The sequence below is a fragment of the Balearica regulorum genome, chromosome 14 (assembly GCF_011004875.1).
Source record: "Balearica regulorum gibbericeps isolate bBalReg1 chromosome 14, bBalReg1.pri, whole genome shotgun sequence".
NCBI classification, from domain to species: domain Eukaryota; kingdom Metazoa; phylum Chordata; class Aves; order Gruiformes; family Gruidae; genus Balearica; species Balearica regulorum.
This window is the reverse complement of record NC_046197.1, coordinates 3,175,725-3,195,078: the sequence shown is the minus strand read 5'-3', so window position 1 is coordinate 3,195,078 and position 19,354 is coordinate 3,175,725. Positions and strand designations below refer to the sequence as shown.

The following is a 19,354-nucleotide window of genomic DNA, read 5'->3' as shown; positions in this document are numbered from 1 at the left end:
AAACTGACCTGAAAAAATTAGCCCTTGATCTGTGATGGCAAGGGACTCCACAGAGGTAAAGTCACTGGAGGAGAAAGAAGCAAAAACAGAATCAAAAGTATTATTTAAAAGTAGAAATACATTGAAGGGATAGAAAATAATTTGTACTAAGTAGTGTAACAGAATATCGCTTGGCAATGCTGTTAGGCTGTGGATGGACAGAGAGACTTAGGGCTCCGGGCTAGTTTGGTTTGGCTGTTGGTAATTAGGAACTTGAAAGGAAATTTGAAAACATAGTAATAATAATTTCAAGTCGGAAATGCTGCAGTTCCAGAGATCTATAGCCACACGCCTGACCTCCGATCCCAGGGAACCTCCATGCGCACCCTCAGCAGAGCTGCTGGGCTTGATGAAGTCACACTCCTCTTTGGAAATTAATTTTTTATGGGATGGCTACCAGCCCCCAACACTATGCTACGTGTCTGCCTGCCAATACTCTCCGAGGGATCACAGAAACGTTTAGACTGCAGACTTTGAGACAAACCCCCTTGTGAAAAGCTCTGTGTTCTCTTATGGTATTTCTACAAAGATGGCAGGACCTCGACTCTCAAGACGTCCCATGAAATAACGTAATGCGGTAGACTGGACAGTATGCGCTGCCTCCGTCTTGGAAAGGTGAAGAGTTTTGTTCGGTCTGTTAGATTTGAACTTGAGATCCAGAGGGTGCAAATGAGACGCAAAGGCCTGCTCATCAGGCCCCATAGCAAATGCTAGTTCTTAAATTTTCTTTAAAAAAAAGGCTTGATGAAATTTAACCTTCCTCCTTGCAGTCGCAGCACAGCCAGCTCCCCTGTACTCTGTCAAGAAATATGAAGGAAACGAGCTATTTCAGATATCGGATCCAAAATGCATGCTGCTCTATGTGTAAAGAAAGCATTGTGAAAGTAAGATGGACCACCATCAGTTTTGACGTGCAATGCTGGCATCAATCTAGGGTCTTGTACGGATCTGGGAACTGAGGAAATGAAAAGTAAAAGCCCAAAAGACATCAAAAGTAGATCAGAACAAAATCTGTAAATTCGTTTGTCTAGAGAGTGAAAAGTTAGTCAGGCCATACTCCGTGGTGGCTCTGAACCAGGCCTGGATCTTCCGTCATGCCTCAGAGGTCTAATCTGAAGTTACTCTTAGATCTCCTCCTGGTGTTTTAAGTAAAGAAGCCATAGAGTCCATCAGAATCAGACCGTGACAGCCTGAAGCCAGATTTGGATCTGGACTCTGTGGGTTTGGCTCATTTCTAGGCCTAAGTGAAAATGTGTTTGGTGGTCTGATTCAAGTCTCCAGCAAACAGGTGAGTTGGCTTTGTTCAAAACCACTGTATAATTCTGCATGATTGGCACCTTTCACTTAAAAGAAGCCTGAGCTGCACTAGCCAGCAATGAATTAAATTGGCAGAGGCTTGGGGAGGTTTGTAAAGCAGTTGGCTCTGTTCAGGGCTTAGATTCTCTCGGTTTCATGAACCCAAACCCACGCTGGAATAGAAAGCCAAAGAACAAACTACCTACCCGGCATCTGATAGCAAGAGAATGCCTTTCTTTTGAAAACAAACAAACAAAAAACCCCTCTTAATGTGATAATCTTACAATAACTAATTATTTCAATGAACAAATGACACCAAGACAAGAAGTGTCCTGGAGTCAGAGGCATGAACTTTTAGCTGGTAGGTCAACGGTAACAGATCTTGTTTGAACAAGCCTGACAAAGATCTGCTGAGCAATATCCACTGGGGCCAACAGCGCTTGGCTGTCTGCATTGTGGTGGAGAGATAGACTTGGATAACGGTGTCACTCACTCCTTCGCTGACACCAGCCAAGCATAATGAAGCATGGCCAAAGCCTTCTTCAGCATGATGGCAAGAGCGAAACGCTGAAAAGACCTAAAAACGGTTGATATGGATGAATAAGAATGAAATGGTTGCAGTAACAATGATCTGAGACGGCATGTCCAGCGCTGAAGCCAACACAACCCCGTTCCAACCCCCTCCTTCCTCTCTAATGGCCTTCACGCTGCATTTTCATGGATGCTGCAAAAAATTATGCAAGTCCGTCCAGCCCACACCGGCGTCAAGGGATGTCTACACCGCAGACTACAGCATAATGCTGAGGTATCTGGATCAGCTGTAAATGAGCTCATCGGAGTACCTCTGGCCACGTAACTGCAGCTTCAGAGCTTGCTTTGTGTGCCTAGTTATTTTTAATAACTAATAATGATTGTTATTGTTATTGCCGATAACAGCATTAGCGTTGTAACAAGAGTTGAGGTGTCTAAGGCCAGGGACCTGCTGATTTACACGCAGAACACATCTGCCCCCAGAACTTTGAAGTAAGATCAGACACAGCAAGTGGATACGGAGAGACGAGGGGGCCGAGCACAGAGAAATCAGCTGAACATTTGCACTAGCTTAGTTCCCGCAGGAAGTCCTTGCTGCTCTTAAATCCAAGTATTAGCTGAAAATGAAGACAAAAGGGAGAACAGAAAATTACATCATTGTTTCTATTTTGAAGGAGAGTTTTGCCTGGCTCTCGTCCTAAAATGGAGAATGAAAGCTTCACTGGATGCATCCGGTAAATTCTAATCTTTATTAGAAACTAAGCTATGTTTTCTTGTGCATAAAAATCCAGCCTGAATTTTTCAGGAGCAATTGCTATTTTAGCCGTTTAATAAACCTGGCCTAGACTGTATGACCTTCTGGCAGTAAAAGAGAGATCTACGATATCACTCAGAACACCTTAATCCATTTTCAGAGAAAGGTCAAATCATCAGGTCAGCATCAAATTTCTGGGACCAGACTCTCTTCTAGACTGTGTTCTTCCTGCAAACCCACTAACGACAACGTTGTGTGAGGCAACAAATCCTTGTTGGCTTTGGCCAATGTTTGTGAGCAGGGGCAGCCCAAGGGAAGGGCAGCCCACGTTGAAATGGGAAGCGTAGATTCAAGCCAAGGAATCTGGTTCACCCACAGGTCAGTAGATATCTTTTAAACCAGTTAGGAACATCACTTCTTCAGCCACGAAAAAGAACTCAAAAGAAGGCAATGTGGACTTTATTTTTTTTTTTTTTTTGTGAGCAAATTGAGAAAATGTAACACCATAATCATCACGGTCCAGGACAAGGAGGATGCGATGGCTGAGGATGACTTCCAAGTGTAACTGAAGAAGAGAAGTAAAGTGATACCATGCAGCACAGCTCAGTGATGGTAAGAAATTAATGCAGATTAACACACTTCCCAGTTCCTAGGTGTTGGTTTGGCACTATGAATGACCCAAGAAAGAAATCTTAACATGTTATGCGAGTGGAATGTACTCAGGAGCTGAAGGAAGCCACACAAACCAGACTGATACTTCTCTATTTGTAATACTAGCTGATGGCTGTTTTCAGTCGTCCTCCTTCTCCAATGCATCTTAGAAAATAGCTTTTAAATTCATCAGATCTTGGACATACAGCACGGGTAACGTTCCAGCAAGTAGCCGTTTATTTTATAAGGGGATTTAAATATTGTAAAACTGAATAAAACGCAGGTGTTTGCATTACAGACAAATGAACCTTGTGTAAGCTCTAAAAAGACGTGACTTCCAGATTAAAACTTTGCACAGTTTGTGCTGCCTCAGCGGAGGAGGTGGATTTTTGGATCAGCTAGTGCAGCATCTTCCTTTGCATTACGAGGTCCCGGATTCAAACCTCTGCTCTGTTTGCACACCAGGGAAACGCGCGCAGTAAGACAGATGGTGGCCATATTTACATCTGCAGAGTTTTGTTAACTTTGAGATTTGGCTGAATGAGTTCAACCACCGGACTGCCCAAACGCCAATAATTGCCATCTAGTGCCTGGAGGTGCCAGGCGTTCTGAGAAGGATGGACACTAACCCCGGATTCTGCTGCTATTCAGATGACCCAGCCCAGGTGCCACCAAGAGATGCTGAGATGAACCAAAGCAGGAGCACAAATACATGCAAAAGATAGATCCACTGATTTTCACACAAGGAAAGAATTACAGCTACCTCTTGGAAAGCTTCCCCGGTGATCAAACCCAAACCTTCTGGCCCGTACAGGATCAGCCTCCTCAGAAGAGAGGTGATATGGAAAACCTTTGAGGTTTAAAGAGAATGAAACTCTACCTGTGTCAGTTCACTGACTCCTGATTTACACCAGCAAAAGCGAACAGATAGCCGAGGTAATACTAGTTAATTATTAAATATATAATCAGTGTAACCATGCCCTCTAGAGGACTAAGTTTACCTTCATAGAGTCAAAACCAGCCCTTGGGTCTGAACATTCGTAAAATTTGGGGGAAAAGGCATTTTGGATCGTCGTATTTTCCTTCCACCTCTGAATCCAGACGGGAACCGCGATTTCCTCACCAGCACCACACCCTACAGTGGGCTGAACCAGCCCCTCGGAACGGCACTGGCGGGTGAGCTTTACCTTCTGTACCTACCTGCTGTCTCTGCCAAACAATTAATTCAGCTAATCCCCACCCGGAGACCGAAGGACTGAGCCGAGGTTTTATTCTCTACCAAAGGGCAGATCACTTCCGTAGACATTTGCGAGGCCTGACCCAAATCAACACGTTGAGTATTAAATAAACAGCGTTCATTTTCTTACCTCCTGCTTTCCACATCTTCCTTCCTTTTCTTTTTTTCTGCATTCACTGGCAATTTCCCCAACTTTCCTTGGTCAGTGCGGTTTACATTCCCAGTTGGCTCGAGCTGCAAAAATGAGAGTGAAATCAATCTGCGCGCAGTTTGTTTGCCGTGGCTGCAATCGCCCGAGCTAGGCGGGATGCTGGTGGCAGGATCAGCTAGCTGCGTTCGTGGGTACTCGGTGCAGGCTGTGACACGGCCCTGAAGGAGCCAATAAAATGCATGTGGGGTTCAATCCGAAAAGGTTTTGGCTTGAAACATCCATATTTTGAGGTCAGGAACCCACCGCTGTGAGCGTGTGAGCCATGCACCGCCAGCTGTGCGGGCAGCTACTTTGAAAAACAAAATCGGGAAAGGAACAGGGAAAGGGTCAAAGGTATGAGCTGATGGGGGGCAACAAAAAGGAAATTCTCCCTCGTCGGGTCAGTGGGTTTCTGCTGGTCAGGCTGGTCTATGCAGAACTGCAGATAGTTCCTTGAAGGTCCTGCAGACCAGCCTGGGGACGCAGGGCTGGGACAGTGGCCTCCGTTCAGGCTGTTGAGGGACGAGCACGCAGCAGGGAGGACAACCACTTGACATACATTGACATCTTTTTTGTGGCACCTTAGCTTGCATCTCAAGTTAGACTGCTCCCCAGTACTTTAAGGGAGAAACACAATTAGAGAGCAGCTATACTTTAGCAGCTCTGTTGAGCAGACCCAAAATAGCTCAGACATGGGATTTTCAGAGCTTGTACCATTAGCTTTGCTTTTCTCATTGAGCCGTTGGGACATTAGACACCGAATATACTACAGCTGTCAGACATCGGCTTTCAAATCCACTCCGTGGATGTTTTCTTTTCTCTTTTTTTTTTTTTTTTAAAAAATCCCATTTCACTGTATTCATTTTTTTTCTGACTTTTCTCCCAATACAAGAATATGTGGTTTTTTCCTTGGTTACTTCCACTCTGCTGACCTGGTTTCTTGTCTTCCTTTGGAAATGTTTAGGTGTCTCGGCAATGGAGAGGATGAATCAGTGAACATACAGCGGGTCTGGGAAAACCCCGGCAGAGAGGAGCGTGTGGGGAGCAGAAAGGATTGCAGAGCCTTTGGAAACAGCTTGGCAACGAAGGGTGCTATTATTTTCCTTTTCTCTCTAAATTTTCATTAGCAGCCAGTATTGCCGCTCCGAGGAGATGCTGCCCTTGATCTCGGTTCAGGGAGACCTTTGTGCCCAGTTTAGAGGGCGAAACTCAAAACATTTTAGCGGCAATTGAAAAATACATAGCATACTGCAAATTTTGCAGCAGTAGGAAGGTCTTGGCATATCGGAAACCGAAGGATGATTTGTTGGGAAGGTACAGATCTAGCCTGCACAGAGGGCTAAGCACAGAGGCACTTACTTAGGTTTTAGTTCGTTCTCAGAAGCACCAACTGCCGCATCTCGGGGTCACGTCTCTGTGGCTCAGTGCTTGGTCACAGCCGGCCGGAGATACGGCCGTTCGCTTCACCAGCAACAAACACACCTGAGAAACTGGCAGAGATTTGTAGATAGTTCGTTAACAGAAAAAAATCAGGTCACCTTTGTCAACTAAATTAGATGGTATAAAGGACATTGAACATTTGACACACAAATATTGAATAAATGCAGAACAATGCAACACGATGATCCAATTACTGAATGTTTAAATTAAAATCGAGATGTAATCTTTAGACACCCTCCCTACCAAAGGTCAGGAGCAATATTCTATTTGTTATTCTTCTTTTTAAAGACCTTTCCAGAGAAAAGACTGAATGAACTGCAGTTGAGACGAAAACCCCAGCATTAAACGTCCCGTATCTTGGCCCCGGGGCAGGGATGCACATCATTTTAAGCATTTTGAGTCATCCCACTGCTTTCAGCCAGATTAGTCATCTGCTCGGTCTAAGCACAGCGCTAAGCACCGTGTGCGATCAGACTTTTTATTTCAAAAAAGAATAGACGGTTCATGCTCAGACGTACAGAAGCTCCCTCCATTAAACCAATGGCACGCGCCTGTACCCCGAACATTTGAAAAGTGCTTGATAAAAACTCATGTAGACATATTGCAAACAAATAAGGCTTTTTTTCCGCCTAGAATCAGTTGAATCTGAATCAAGTGAATGGGTGTGTTGAAATGAAGACTGAAAAACAAGAGCGAGTTGCGTAAACTGATAATACTACTATTAGGGTTGAGTAACATGCTAGACCTTTGGGGTAAGTATTTTTTGAATTCTGAATGTTTGATACAGCTACAGCGACCGACATTCTGGTTTACAGCATGACTAAATCACATCATAAATGAAATTCAGAGGTAGTTAACAAAATAATCTTTATGTTAAATGGGTGAGACGTGGGTTCACCATTTGAAAATGTCATTCTTTGGTTTTGTAGTGTCCCTTAAAGGCTAATCTAAAAGAAAATTAAATTAATCTCACGCTCACCACCTTGAAATTGCAGAAGTGAAAACCTTTCAGGACTTGCCAATTACTAAAGAAACTTCATAGCTGGATTATTCCCAAATTGCACACCCTTTATTTTAACCACTAAAGGCAAACACATGGTTTCGATGGGTCGTAAAAGAACAGGTTGCTTTTTCAGACTGAAAGAAGCTGTAATTACTTCCCTTGTTCGGTGACTTCCTGATTTCCTTAGGTTGTTATGGGTGATGCTATTCTGCTGAGGTAATTGGAGCTGCCCGAGTGAAGCTGATGACCTGAGGGAATGACCAGCGGCTTTTCAGTCCAGGGGACTCCACCTAATGAGTCGAGTCCTGCTTCCCAGGAGGAGAGGACACTTTAACTGCCTTAAGTGCTTGGTATGTGTACTTTAAAGGCTTATGTTTCACAGTCCAAGCAAATTATGTCTCTGTATGATACTCAGAAACCAAAGTCAGTCAGTTCCAGGCACAGATTAAAGGTCTTTTCCTCGGACAGAAATGTGAGAAGTAGATCACGCCAGGAAGGTGAGCTTCAGGTATTTGGGCAACCGAAGGCCAGCATACTAACACAAGGAGGTAACCAACAGCTCCTGAAATCAGTTCTTGTCTGTAACATAACGCATGACAAAACAGGGCTGCGGTGAGCGGCCATGGGTTATTCTAGTATGAATTAACCGACTGAACTCAACAGAAATGTGACCACAGAAGTTGTCCAAGGCTGGCACAGACTTCGGGAGGGCATCGACCCTGAGCCATCCTTGGAGGACAGCGAGCAAGCTGCAGGCAGACAGACTCTCGAGGGGCCTGGCCCCCCCTCAACAGAGGCCCCGTCCTTGCCCCAGCAGACGAGACAGGCGGCCACCCAACGCCTCAGAAAAGACATCCCCAGAAAAGGCACCTTGCTCAGCTGGCAAAGGGAGTGTCCGGGTTTAGCTCTAACTGTTGCCTGGTTTGGTTTTTTGCACAGTTTTTCAGCTATGTGTTACATTACCTTTCTGTTCAGAAGGACAAACGTTGGCTTGCTGCGTGTTGTCTGAAGTTGAGGTACATGACGGAAACCTGTGGCTCCTGATACAAAGCATCCTAGATCTCGTGTGGTTTGAAACTAGTGCTGGCTTGGCTTATTGTGCAATAGGCTAGCTGCTCCAAGTAAACCGATGGGAAGAGGTTAAATCAGCCAACTCTGAGGATAAAAGTCCTGTATCATGAATCATACATAGCTCTTCCCTTCATGTCCCCTGCATAGTCTGGTGGATCCATCCAGGTATGAAATCCTGCAAGGGGTGTAGGTACATAGGGAAGTTACAGTGAGATAAACACAACTTACACTGTTGTGTAAGTTCAATTTACAGCACCTCACAGCTGTTTGTTACTCCAAGAACAAAAGCCCGTGTACTTTTACTCCAGGGGAAAAGCAAGCATGGGCAAAGAGCGAGGACTAGCTGAGATGCTGACGGTTAACACCTAAGTCAATCTCACAGTAACTCAACCACGTCCACAGGTTCATAGTCTCTGCTAGAAGGTAACACGTGAAGATGTGAGCGTGCAAAGACCGCCCAGAACCTAGGTCTCCAAGACACTCAGCATCTATGGACTGACATTAAAACACCGACCGGGAAAGAGTTGGCTACGGCACCTCTTCAAAGTGGCCAGAATATGCTAACGCTTAAATACCCAAATCTTACAGCATCTTAATTGCAGAAGTTATTTCAAGAGACATCTTGCCTCTTAATGCAAGAGGCCGCAGACAAGTACATTTACAGCTAAGATTCTTCAACACCTGCAGGCCCCAACAGAAAGCCTGACATACGGTATCCAGATGTCCTGCACGGCTGGAAAAGGCATCGAGAGCACAGCATCCTCCAGAAGTCGCCATGCAGGGGCTCCTTGGAGAGGCAGGTGGCCAGTTAATCGTTGCAAAGGCTCACTCCCCCATCTTTTCTTTCCCCCAAAAAACCTATTCAAGGTATTGGAAAACTTGGCCATTTCTTTAAAATATCCTAACAGTTTGAGCCTTCCTTGTGAAACACAAGCAGATTACATTTCCAGTGGCTGGTATACAAACTGGATGTCAGAATAGCGTTACGTAGCATTTTAGTTGAACCCCAGATCAAAATCAGTGATTGAGGAGAGGCTTCATGACGCAGGGAGCTCCAGGAGCCTTTGTTGAGCTGATCAATTGAGTAACACCGCCATTAGCTAACGACTAGAAGATGATCTGAAGAACAAATTATTTTAATTCATTATGGATTCTGAAATAGCAGAAACAGAGCTGCTACTGATGATACTGAAATAACATTTACGGAAGGCAGGAGTTAAAGCTTGAAACCTGAGCTTGAGCTTGGGAGGGCACACGTGCCTCCGAACACACGCAGTCGGATGACGGGGGAAATCTAGAAAACTGATAAAGCAGAGATGGGTAATAAATTACAGGGGAAAAAAAATCCTATCTATTAATTGGACCAGATAAAATTTCTTTCCTGCGTGAAGTAAAGAGGCATGTTCGGGTCCCCTGTCCAGCTGGCACTGTCAGCACTGCCCGGGCCAACCCACGCCCGAACTGCAGCGTGCCCGCAAGCGGAGGGGCGTCTGTGCGGTACGGTGCCACCCACGTTCTCGAGTGTTTTAAAAGCCGCGATCTCCACCATCTTACAACCGCTCAAACTCTCCCAGCTCACTCCCATCAAAGCTCCCGGCCCGGCCGAGGCCTGGGGAAGCAGATCTGTCCCGCTCTCCAGGATGGACTCGGGGACCCCCGAGCTGTGTGCCAGCGTCCTGCTGTCATGTCACCTGAAAACACCCTTCCCAAGGCCAACAGCCTTATGAAACCACAATGTCCAAACAGCACCTGGTGAGGCCTGAAGCACCGGCCGCACGATGGTCCAGGCATGCGCTCCACTGTCCTGCCACATGCCAGGAACGCTCTGACTAATGCTTGTCGCGGGAAGACCTTAAAGGATAAGTGGGGCGTTTTTGGATGACCTCATCCGGGTGCTGTAGAATTAACAGCTGAATTTATCCGCTCACATGGCCAGCTGTGTCAAAAGCTACTGGAAAATCACACTGGGTAAGCGGTTACCCGGGATCTTTGTGGCCTTCAAGGAGACAACCATTACCAGCTAGCCCGGCTGGGACTTGGGCCGTGCCCAGGAGATGCAGCCGGAGCCCTCCGGGATGCACGGGGGATTGCCACGGGGTCCTCCCCCCCTTTACAAACCTCCCCAAAGGAAAAGGCACCGATCGGCGGCATCCCTGGGGAAGTTCCCCAGCGAGGGAACAGATGCTCTCTGCTTCTCTACCCACCTCCCCTCCAGAACGATCCGACATGCCCGGGAAGCAAAGTATGGGAGATGATGATTAATGGCTTTGTTTACTCTTTTCTGATATGTTATAACAGGCAAGGAGATAACGTTTGTTGAAATACAGATCTGTCATAAAAATAAGCAACCAAAAATACAAGTAAAACAAAACAGCCTTCGTGCCTGAACTTTCCAGATGTAAGTTTCTGAGCTCCCACTTGGGTTGTTATTATTATTATTCCTACTATTACTATAATAATAGGATTCCCAGTCACGGAGCAGAACCAGCACACGTATAGAAATGTAAGCCTGGAGACAAGGGGCGAGTGCAGCCAGCCAGGGACGCAGACGTTGCCTCGCTGCTTTTTTCAAGGCGCCGAGCGCTTGGAAGCACCGCGGAGCCCCAGCAGGGCAGGCGAGCTGGTGGGACACCTCGCCTAGCAGAACGGTCTCCAAAGCCTTGGACAGCCACAGGTTGGGAAAGCATCGGCCACGGCTGTTAGAAAAGAGGAGGAGGAGGTTCCGGAGCAGCCTCAAAGCTCTTTAAGCCCACCCCTCCATCGCTTTGCCTTCAAACGTGGGTTTAAGCTGCAAGATTTGGAACCGGGCTCAGGTGGTTCGGGGCTCAACCTGCCCCCCCAAACCCTGGGGCAGTTTGGATTCCGGGATTTGGCCTCTGTTTGTCAGCGAGAGGATGGCTAGCTGCAGGCTTTGGATCTAAATTCAACCCTTCCCAAAGTTACGCGGGAATGCTCCGACCCATCTCTATTTGTCTTGGGTAGGGGAGTCGCTGTGATGCTATCTGCAGTGGAACTTTCCATTAGCAACAACACGCGAGACAAAGAGCTCATGCTCTGACCTTTATAAAACTATTCCTTAACAAAATTTACTCAAGTAAAGAATCCACAATCCTCTTTGGTTTTACTCATTTAATTGATACGGACATAAAATATTTTGTGTTGTTTTAATAATAGTTTGGTTTTCTGCTATTTTAAAAAAAAGTTCATTTCTCCGAACATATTTTTAGCAAAAATATTTTGCTTGAACTTTTTTCCTCTGCCTTCAAAGGCTGCTGCACAGTTCTGGGGTGCTAAATACTAAACTCACATTCTACCACTCCATCTCCTCCCATTTGGATGGTAATCACAGGATCTTGATGCCAAACTCTGGAAGATATTTTTTCCAGCAGCAGCATCTGGCTTCTTGGCAGACCCCGCGAGCAGTTGTGTTGGCAGCGGTGGGAGCTGCTCGAGTCTGTCATGTGTTTAGGCTGCTGCAGAGCTGTCTGAACCGCCTTGTTGCCTTAGACAGTATGTTCTCTTGACTTCCATTTAATTTTGATAAATTTGTACTTTTCTGTCGTCCGCCCGGTAACGAAACCCTTGTCGATCCTGAAAGGATCTATAAATAGTTTCTCTAATCAAGAATAATAACGGATGTTTGCGGAGCGCTTTTCAGCCCACCAGAGCCCAGCTCCTGCTCGGCAGACGAGAGCTGCTCCGTGACCTCTGCAGAGGGATCGTTTTGCACGCCGCTGCACTGCAGCCGCCTCTCGGAGGGACGGCGGGAGCCATCGAACTCGCAGGAGACCCTCGAGGTCCAGGCGCTCGCTCCGCCGTCCTGCCACATGCCAGGAACGCTCTGACTAATGCTTGTCACGGGGAGACCAAGACTCCAGCCCGCAAACTGACTCACACAGCTCGTTAGAGAAGCCCCTTTTTGCCTCCCGACTACCTTACATTTGGTGTTCGGGTGAGGGCACACCAGGAGGGATCTGCCGCTCCTGCTCCGCAGACGGGCACTGGAATAACTTTGAACTTGACTTCCTTTCAGGCTAAGTGAAGACAGAAGTAAAGAACGGATTTATTTCCTACAATGCAAATACTTAAACATAATCCCTGGTGCTGGAGAAAGGTGCCCATGAATAAAGAAAACCTTGCTTAGCTATATATTCCCCTGTTAACTTGAACTTCTCTCGATTTCATCCACCGCACATCCCACTGGGGTGCTGGTACCGCTCTCCGGGCTGCGATTCACCGCAAGACTCTGCCCTCCCGTTCCCACTGCTGGACATCACTCTTTTAGGAGACCTGTTTCTTTAGATAGACGCTTTTCTTCCCGAGGCTCAAAACTGCTTTGATTCAAAAGATCAGGATTTCGTTGAACACTAATTCCCAAAGACTACTCGCCGTCCTTGCGTAGCTCCAGGGACACAGATGTCTCTATGGCCAGGTGAGATCCTCTCACGGCCAGAGCACAAACAGAACCTGCCAACGCCTCTCCAGCGAGGAGAAAGTCGCTCCCGACTGGAAGAGTGGGGCTCTGTTTTACCTAAACATATGAAAATAATAATTATCTGTGCAGTTTCTTACGCCGGGTTTTTGACAAGACTCTAGAAGGATCTGGTGAGTCCTGATCTCAGACGACCGAGCGTGTCTGGGTTGATGGAGACTGGAGAAAATACCGAATAAAGACGAGTGAGCATTTCAAGATTTCACAGCCTTAGAAAAGTTGAAATAAAGATAGTCTGAGTAACTTGCCGAAAGCGGCACAAGGATGGATCCTGCTGTACATGGGGACGCTGGGCCAGAGCCGCTCTCGGGCTGCAGAATCACGGACAACAGAGATGAAAACCAACTTCTGTAAATCAAGCACTCTCTTCTATGCTGCCGTAAAACTGATCCCTACAGGAATTAAGCTGAGGCCTAGCTGTAGGTAGCATTATTACTGGAGGTCACCGCGGGGTATCCCAAAGATTGATTTTTGTAACGGGATTTAGCTACGCCAGACGTAGCTCTCAGTTGCTGGAACTGATGACGTGACGTTTTCATTTAGATTACAGGTGTACGCCACCCTCAAACCCTCTGCCCTCAGGGGGATGGTGAGGGGACAGCACTGGAAGCTCAAAGCACCCCGTATCCCCGTGTGAAGAGGGCAGGTGAGGACCCACGAGCTCCTTGCCGTTCCAGCAATGGGCCCTATGGATTCAATGGCATCTGCAAAGAGCGGTCACTTGGGTGCTTGAAGGGAAAAGGGACTCTCTTCCCTCAACTCCCTGCCGAAGGGATGTAGCGGCCTCTCAATGACCAGCCCTCTCCAGCCAGGATCCAACCATGGAGTACCCTGCCCTCTCCTGGGCTGCCTGTCCTGCCTGTAGACCAGGGCCAGGCAGGAGACCACGTGTAGGCATCTCCTCTCTGAGGTCCAGTCCTTCGAGGGTGAGGTCACCCGAGAAGCTGAAATGAAGAGGTCAGAGCTGTGAGAGCACTGTCTGGGCAAGGATCAGATCAGGAGGGTCTCTGGCTTCACGCTCCTCAGGAGCAATATCGTGGCCCAGCACGTGACGACAGTATCTATGCCCAGAACTTTCTACAAAAGCTAAATAAAATCATGCTACTCCAACCCCGAAGCTGATTTCTATACAGACACATTTGAAAAGCTGTGGTTTGACAGAGCGTTTAAGAAGAAAACAAAACAAAAGTTTGGAAACTACTTGCATTGTTTACTTATTAAGGCTGACTTGGGAACTAATTTTGTTTCCCCTGCGTTTATATTCCCTTCTGCAGCTTTGGTGCGATTGAGGGATTTATGTGACTATCTCCAAAAGATCACAATCACGCAAAATTTAGGAACGAGTTTGTTCTTGTTTATTTACCCGTTCAATTTGCCGTCCTTAATTTCTTAGCACTTGCTGAGATATGACCATATCCAACCTTCTAAATCTGGCCGTTGCAGAAGTATGTCTGAAGGAGAACCCTGACTCAGACTTACTTCCAGGCAGTTTTGCTGACATACGGGTTCAGAGAGACCTGATCGGGTTTCAAACTTTTTCAGTTCTTTTTCTAAGATCAACATACACGCCAGACGTTTTGTGATTCACTCATCACTAATAAACAATCATTTTACTATTGCAAAACCTCATTCGACTGCTATTTCCAACCCGTATCAGAAATGCTGCTTTAATAAACTCAATTCATGCGTTTCGTCTGAATTCACAGGAGTTACCCCAGGGGTGATTTTGGATCAATGTATTTAATTTGTTTTGTGGGACGGAGGAACATTCCTTCCTCGTATATGCGGTTTATTTGTGTCTATGCGTTTTGCAAAGGAGAACATAAGTCATTTAAGGAGCCAGCTTAGGAAATGTAAGGAACCACATTAAGAAATTAGGGAGATGGATTATTTGGAGGGGCTCCTTTAAGCCCCAACAGAAGCTATTTTGTTGAAAACTTTATGAAGAACTAGCCCATGCAGCATCTCAATGTATTCCCAGAAATTCCAGAAATGTTTAATCAGATATTTAGAATTTCCAGTATTAACCAGAAGTGCTGCCAGTGGAAAGTTGGACTTTTAGCACAAGACTTTTGTCTTATGAAGGCAGGTTTGCTTGTTGTTAAAAGGTGTTACTTCCCGGAATTTTATTAAGGAAGGGACGGAGAAGTAATGGCTCACGGCAGTTGTGGATTTTATAGATAGCCAGTAGTTAGAAGCAAATCCCAAGACACACAGTTTGCTTTTACTTAACAGCAGAAAAGTGCCGAGATAAGGTTCTAAAAGGAACTCAAGGGATGCAGGTCATCCCCACCGAGTCCAGGCGTTACCGACACATGCCTCTCCAAATGTCTTTTGGAAATCCCAGTTTAAATCTCAGCATTTGAAATGCCTTCGGTGAAGCAACTGGGTCCAGTCTGATAAATTTGCTACGAGCTATAAAGGGCTGAACGCTTTCGGCTGCCTTGTTTTTCATTCGGGAGTGAAGCAAGGTCAACTCTTCCCGAGAGCTGCTGAACCACTCGCAGGATTTGGCGTTCAGACCAGAAACGGCTTCTGCAATATGGGTCTGGCCTGGACAGGAGAAGGGGAAAGAACCCAAGTGAAACCTTCACTCCACTGACATTAATGAATAACCTCCTGTGCCTTCAACGGGACCAGGGTTTTGTGCAAATATCTACGTATTTCATAACCTCAGAAAGTGGCCGAGTTCCTTTCAGGCAGTTGACACAGATTCAAGGTTGAAGTTTTCTTACTTAGCCGGGCAGGTTTACTCCTTCCCACTCAGTCGGTTCTTTGGGTCACCATATATTCCTTGCAAATCGAGGGAAAAGTCTTTCTGGATACTTCTAAGAATCTCGTCATCTTTTTAAGTGGGCCTGAATTGTTCTGGCAATGCAGCTTTCCGATCGTAAGTTCAGAAAAGGCTCAGAGCAATAAATCGAGCACAAATGTAGGATAGGCAGGCATTTACTACCTAGAAATACAAGCAATGTATCTGACCTCGCTCCTTCCTATCTGTACTGTAATCAGGTGGTATTACAGCTTTGCTATGAAGATTTACTGAGATATAAAATAGACCACGACTGAGGGATGAGACACAAAGCCAAAAGGATGCTGGAAAACAAAAAGGGCACAAGCAGACGAACAGAGCCCTTTGGAAATGTAATCACCATCATCACACACATTTTTTATATTGCACTTTTCATTTGATGATCCCCGAGTGCATTAGATCCTCTCGCGGTATAAATCAACACGGCTTCACGGAATTCATACCGACTCAGCTCAGAGCCCCGACCCGTGTCGTTTTTCCCTTCCCCACCAGCCCTCGGTTTTGGCTCTGTCCCGCCTCCCGAGACAGAAGCATCCAAAGCTGTCACCGCAGCCAAAAACACTTCTCTGGCCGAACACCCACCCAAAGCCCCGGCACAGCCGTGCCCATCGCAACGGCAGAGCAGAGGACGGCCGCGATTCCCCTCCGGAGCCTCTCCCAGCCGGACGGTCAGCCCCCGCCGGCGGCCAGCCCTGCCTGACCTGCGAGGTGACTGCAGCCACGGCTCAGAAAGAGCAGAAGGAGGCAGAGAAAAGTGCTTTGTAGACATTCACAATCATCCCCAGGCTACCCTTGGTCTGCAGGAATACTTCCAGGCAGCAAAGCCTGGGTGAGAGCGTCCCCGGGAGGCGAGGTGTGAGGCGGCGGTACCTGTCTCGCAGGTTGGGGTGGGCCTGGAGCGTCATCCCAGGAGTTTTGCAGGAAACACTGAGCTCCCTGCGCATCGCTGCTAGCTTGCTTCAGCCAGACAGCATGAAAACAGCCTAAATTCAAGTCTCTGGTCACTGGGAGAGAGACCCGGTGTCAATTAACAGTCAACTAACAAGAGTTTTGATGTCTCCCACCTGCGACTTTCACGCTGTCGTGAGATAGAAGGCAAAAGACACCTTTTGAAAGCCAACCCAAAGCTCTACATTCCCAAGCTCTACATTCCCACCCACCTCACGCTACCTTCCCTCCCCAGTCTGGGCTGCCTGACCTGGAGCCCCGGGAAATCAAGAGATTAGTTCAAACAGATTACTCAGGTAGTTTCCACACAGGATAATGAAGAAGTTCAGAGGCACCCTGTTATCTTTTCATTAAAGTGTCTTTTATCTGCTCTATCATATGAACATCTCAGCTGAGATTTAAGTATGAATTTAACCTTTTGTGAACAATGTTTATCTGGTGTGAACCATCTGCCAACCAAACTTTGCATCATTGAACCAAGAGAGATCAACAGCCCCAGAACCAGAACAGCAAGACACGGATTATTCAGATAAAGAACAAAAAAAGCATTACAAAATGTTTCTGTGTTTTATTAACTAAAGCTTCCATTGCTGATGGCTGAGAATTCTGTTAAGGGTTAGAAAGGAGCAGTTGGCTTACAATATCTGCAAATTATTCTTTGACAAAGTGCTGCGGTTTAGACCTCCCGATACCCCATCGTTAGCAATTACTTCTTCCTATTTTTACTGCCTCTATTACTCGGCGCTTCTCTGCAAAGACTGCGCAGGAAGGTACAGAGCTATTCTGCTGATTTCTCTCTCAGCTAAACCCTTAGGTGTCCAGGGTCCCAAATTAGGGACGTGAAAAGCTGTGTGATAAAAGGCATGAGGGACAGGGACAGCACGCCTGCCTGGTACCTATGGGGCAATTTTCTGTCTTCGTTACTGAAAGAGGAACGTTGGGACGATACATAACAAAGCATACCTGAAAGAGATCTGGCCTCCTGAAAGCCAACGTGGCTGCTCAGCTGGGCAAGAGCCCTGGGACGGGCTTTCAGATTGCTCAAAATCCTCTCCTCCGTGCCATCCGCTTTTGGCCGTCCCCAGACATCAGACCGAAGCAGCGAGCTCCGCAGCCTGGGGCTGCAGCGACAAACGCCAGCGGAAGGTAACGTATGGCACCCAACCAGGGGAGGCTCTCAATCCCTGGAGCTGAAAGATCTGCAGCTTTTGTAGAAGGACATGGACATATACGTAGAAATTAAGACTTATTTTTAAAAATAATTTAGTTGAAAGTAGGAAAAATATTCTCGCAGTAACCTGTTCATAGGCACTGGCTAATTTAGCATTAAATCGCATACTCTCCCTGGCACTGGTGCAGAGGAAGGTATTTCCTGAACAGCTCGTTTCAAGTTTCATTCATAGGTACTGTCTAAAATTAGATCCACCACTTTCATTCAGGTCCAAATCCTTTGCCTAGTGTAACATTTTTTAGAAACAGAAACTCGGTTAAATGTGCTCCATCATCCGTGCTATTCCCCCGAGTTGGCCGAGGGCTGCGAGTCCCACCAAGCGAAGCATGAGAGCTGGGTTGGCAGCGGAGGCTCGTAAACCTGCGGCTAAATGCAAAGTACCTGTTTTTATGGGTGATGGCAACCTCAAAAAAAAAAAAAAGAAAAAAAAAAGACACAAACGCTCCCTTTGACTCTGGACAAAGCACATCCTGTGCCACCGAGATAAACAAATGTTTGGTGGGCAAAGTCTCGCCTCTCAGCCAGGCTCTGACGGCGGAGCCCTGAAAGGCGGCCAGAGGATGCTCTTGCCTTGAGAACACGGAGCCGGGAGCTTCGGGAAGCATTGAGCTACACGTCCCAAAATGCCTTACTGCAGGTGACCTGGTTTGCTGGTTGAAGCAAACAGCAAAAGCCCTTAGAGGGAAGGGCCTCACCAACAAACCCCACGGCGGCTTGGATTTATTTCGACTTAATTCACGGCCTTCAAGCTTGCAGATGATTTTTGTGTCAGAGTGGACACAGGTGGGAGTTGCAGCGTCCTCCGGACACTTTCCTCATCCCGTGCCGAGGCTGGCTGAGACGGGTAACCCTGGAGCTTGGGGAGCTCAGCACAGCCTCCGGATGCAACCCCAGCACGAACGCGGGACGGTGAAATCCGGGCACCGAAGGTGGGTGATACGGCACGCCCATCGCCCCGAATCGCAGTAACACCACCGGTGATGCAAAAACCCCCAACCCCAAGGCGTTTCAGCCCCCTGCCCCGGACAGCTGTGCCCTGACGCACGCAGCCGACGCTCGCTGAGGGAGAAACACGCTCCGACGGCCGCAGGGAGCACGAGGCACAAACTGCTGGCAAGCGAACGGCAAACAGACGTTTTTTTGGCAAAATCCACGAGAGAGAGCGCGCTGCCTATTTTTAGCACTTGCTAATTGTTTTAAAATCCATCTGGCAACGGCTGCTAAATAATTTAGCATTTTGACCCATATGTCTGAAGCAGTAACGTAATCCCTCGCAACGGCCGGCTCGGAGAGGTATGGCGGTGGGAAGCACGAGCGTTTCAGTAAGCCCCGAGCTCCGTGCGACCGCACTGAGGGAAAGGTCCTCCTTTGGGCTGGGTTCCCCTCGCCTGGCCCTTGTCACCAAGAGTGAGGCAATTAGCTAAGCCAGCCGGTGAGGGTCTTCCTCGGGACATGGAGAGAGCGGGGTCTCCAGCGGAGGGTTCATCCTACCTACCGAGAACACCGCCGAGGACGGGACGCCTGCCCAAGTGTGGACACGCTTGCTTCACAGATAAGAGAGGGAGCTAAAATCATTAGTGCAGATCAGACGCTTATGTTTTAGCTGGTCAAAGTCATTTGAGGTTTTTGACCCGAATATCAGGTCAAAGCCCTCGCTAT

At 47.2% G+C, this 19,354-nt stretch overlaps 1 long non-coding RNA gene across 1 annotated transcript in view; it reads right to left on the bottom strand.

The window, feature by feature from the left end:
- The window catches only part of LOC142603865 (uncharacterized), a 117,925-nt gene that overhangs the window by 13,860 nt on the left and 84,711 nt on the right, over positions 1-19,354 (bottom strand). The window contains exons 2-3 of the long non-coding RNA XR_012837760.1: positions 6,058-6,180; positions 4,639-4,742 (exon numbers count right to left, since the gene is read on the bottom strand). This is a non-coding gene — a long non-coding RNA (uncharacterized LOC142603865). The remainder of the gene's footprint in view (positions 1-4,638; positions 4,743-6,057; positions 6,181-19,354) is intronic.